Source organism: Octopus bimaculoides, chromosome 1, assembly GCF_001194135.2.
Source record: "Octopus bimaculoides isolate UCB-OBI-ISO-001 chromosome 1, ASM119413v2, whole genome shotgun sequence".
NCBI classification, from domain to species: Eukaryota; Metazoa; Mollusca; class Cephalopoda; order Octopoda; family Octopodidae; genus Octopus; species Octopus bimaculoides.
The window spans coordinates 108,582,802-108,586,899 of NC_068981.1; the positions used below are offsets into that span (position 1 = coordinate 108,582,802).

Here is a 4,098-nt window from a genome sequence, read left to right on the forward strand (position 1 = left end):
ATATATATATATATATATATATATAGATAGATATAGATCTATATGCATACATGTATATGTATACACATGTGTAGATGTATATATATATATATAGATGTACATGTAATATGTACACATATATACATATATATACATGCATACAGATATCTATACATATATACACCCATCACACACAAACACATGCACACAAACACACACATTAGTCATTTGTTTTCTTATCCAAAACTACGTCAAAAGTACTGAACGGATCTTTATGAAATTTGGAAATTATATTCTATGTATAACTCCCATGTAAATTCATATATTTTTGATGTTGATGAAATTTTAACCGAACATAACAGATGAGCATTATTTGTAATTCAACGGTACAACAGTGTAAGACTACCCTTTCAGATATACTTACATTGTGATTTCTGCAATGTGGTGCATAAATTGTCAAGTAAATGAGACGCATCTTTGCCTCCACTGATTCACTTGCAAAGTGTTGAGTAAAATTATTTCGTTGCAGACCTCCTTTGGGTCTTTTTATTATCACTACGACACACATAGTCCCCAGTTGGTAACATTGATTTCAAGGCCCTCCTGGATGAGAGACTGGCATTCCACTTAATGTCTATGTTCCATGCTGGCATGGATTGGAGAGTTATTAATGTAGAAATATGGTATCGTAGCTAATAACAGTTGAGGGTTGCATAGTCTAGACGGCGTTTTTAGATTTCATTATTCTCTTTAACCCGGGCAAAGCCGGGTATTTCTGCTAGTGTTATATATATCTGATCATTTACAGAGATGAGTATCACGTTATTAACATTGGATCCACATTCAGAAACAACAGTAACATTGTAATATAGATGTTTTCTCTCCATCCATCATTATTACTATTAAAATAATAATAATAAAGTGGTTACATGACTATGAAGAAGCTTTCTTGGTAGATACCAAAACCATTTAGCATACATTGATGTCACCTTACATGGTATGTGAATATTGTTAGACAGCAATATAGCGTTTATTGGAGTATTCATTTGCATTATTTCTCTCCAGTCGTATTAACTGGGCACAGCGTCTGTTTGAGTTAACCGTGTAATGTTCATAGTTTGTTTCATTTGAAGGGGTGTTCATGCATATTGTCTCAGTTTCTCTTTCCAATTTTTTTGGAAAAAAATGTAGTTTCTCTGCTTTTCTTTCAAACATTTAATTTTGGAGAGAATTTTTTGAAGTGTAGCTCCATTGCTTTTCGGAAGTTTGGTATGGTATGAAAATGTTGGCTACCCCAAGATTGTGCGTATTGATAAATGGAATCATGTGTTCATTTATTTTTTCTTTTTGGTGTCCTTAGTTGTGTGATGTTCAACTTCATCATCTTTTTAATTCCATCATTTAGTTATTCTAAGGAGTATTTCTGTTTTGTAAGGAAGCTTTTGAGCTCATTGAGTCGGATTTGACGTATTTCAGGATCAATCACTATAGTACAGATACGTCTTGCCATGCTGCATGGGATGTGTAAGGGATGGTAAGAGTAGAAATTCAAATATTGGTGCGTGTCCATTTTTTTTTGTAAAATATGTCTTTTGAAACTGTGGAGTTGTATACCTTTATGTGAATATTCAGGAATGGTAATTCATTGCAACTGGTTTCTATAGTGAATTTGATGGATGGGAGAAGTATTTTGAGTGTATTATTAAATATATGTAGGTCCTCATTTAATTTACCCCCAAAGAGGACGGATAAATGAACACTTCAAATGTGACTTCATCACCAAGGCCAAACGCCTGGTACTAGAAGAAAATACCTTTAGGTTCGATAATAAAACATATCGACAGATAAAGGGCACGGATATGGGGATGAGGCTTGCACCTTCATATGCTAACCTAGTCATGGGATACTTGGAAGAAAAGCTTTATGAAATGTAGAGAGAGCTTTTAATCATGATTGCAAGAAATACGTCATTGAAAAGTGGAAACGCTTCCTTAATGACTGCTTTGTCTTTTGGGAAGTATGCGGTGAAGAAAATTTTAAAATCTTTACCTTTTACAAACGTTCAAGAGATGTCCCAAAACACTTCTAAACAAAGCAAAAAACATCTGATTCATATAAATGAACAAGGAAACGTTCTGTTTTTATCATTTTGATTATGTCTTGATGAGTTCGATAAACGAACGAAAGTGCTAATGAAGAATTATCCATAATTCTGACTGCCTCCTTTTTTTCAATAAACAATGTATGTACACCACTTCATGGATACATACATTACATACAAACATGCATGCATGCGTACATACATACATATATATACATACATGCATACATACATACATACATACATACATACATATATATATATATATATATATATATATATATATATATAAATTTTAAAAAGAGCTAAAAGATGATCCATTGTAAAAGCTTTATTATGACCTATGATCATTTCGATGCAATATCCAGACCAACTCCTGCATATTATAAAATATGGAATATTGTATCTCTTCGGGGTCAGATTAATTCATAGCAGACAGTAAAAACATATTATTTCTCTTTCATAATATAGCTTGATTTTTAAAGAATGTTTTGTTCATAAGTATCTATGGAATTATTTGATATAATGGTGTCTTTTAGCTAACTACTTTACATCATAATATTTACTTAATTTTTCAGTTATATTTTTATATGTGGGGCATTTACGATTACACCGTAATATTTGTTTACGTTTTTTGCCCGATCGATTTAATCCTTCAATCCTTGTAATATTACTCTGAATATTGTATTTAAACTCCATTACTAAGGCAACTAACTTAATTTTTCTTTAATTTGTTAGCTACAATTTAAATGTATCCTAATTCATTTCACTTATTTTTATTTTATTCATTTTTTTTATATGTTTGATAGCAGCAACATGAATGTAACCTAAAATTTTTTAATATATATTTTTTTACTTATTATTTCTCATTTTTTACAATTTATTTTCTCTAATCTATCGGGCTTACATAACCATATAAGGTCTTTTTACTGTTTTAAATCTTAGCTTAATATAACGTCTTGTTTAGATTATGTATAGTTGAGGTGATTATATTATATTATACATAAGCATTCTTTATTAGATTTACTTCTATTTCATCATTAACTTGTGTAAAAAAATATATTTTAAATATTTTTAACATCTAACGGTTTTTTCTTCGTTCCTGTTTTTTTTTATTTACTTTCATAAGTCCAACGGTTTTTTTGAAATGTACAGCGTCCCGTACTTGTTCGCTATTTAACTTCATAGGATAACATCATAACTTAGCATTACTTCTCGTTTACTCTGCCTTCTAACGGTTTCAAGACCGACATGCTATACAGTTTCAATACGTATCATGTCTTTTCAACTTGTTTATATATATGTAATTCTAGGACAACTATGAATGTTGTCTGTTTTTACTGTCTGCTATGAATTAATCTGACTCTGAAGAGATACAATATTCCACATTTTATAACATGCATGAGTTGGTCTGGATATTGCATCGAAATGATCATAGGTCATAATAAAGTTTTTACAATGGATCATCTTTTAGCTCTTTTTTAAATTGATATACATACAAAAACTCACATGTGAGAATTTTGCTACGTTGATAACAGATACAATATTTTTACCAAATTTTGGTATAAATCTATAAATACATATACATATATATGTGGATTCTACGTCTCCACATTTTTCATTTGTGATGACAAAATATGAACTCCTATTGGAATTTACATATCACGGACGGGAAGCATTTCTACCACTCCTACGCACCACTTTCCTTGGATAATGGAATTGCCACTATAACATCTTTATACATTTTTTTTTTCTACATTCATTCTCCTATTTCGCTATATACTCTTTATTTGCTTCCTTTTCCAAAATTACTCTTCATATTGAACTCCAATATTTCCTTCTATTTAACCATCTCACATCGTCTCTGTTGAAGGGATGTCCCTAGTATCCCAGAAATAACTGTAAGACTAACTTTCCCTTTATGTTCTGAAAATTCCTTGGCTTTGTTGTCTCATTTTATTTAACACACACACACACACACACACACACACACACACACACACACACACACACACACA

The 4,098-nt window shown here is 31.0% G+C and overlaps 1 protein-coding gene across 3 annotated transcripts in view; it reads left to right on the forward strand.

Annotated features, from left to right (window-relative positions):
• The window catches only part of LOC106871698 (sodium-dependent neutral amino acid transporter B(0)AT3), a 77,547-nt gene that overhangs the window by 52,081 nt on the left and 21,368 nt on the right, over window positions 1-4,098 (forward strand). The window lies entirely within an intron of this gene.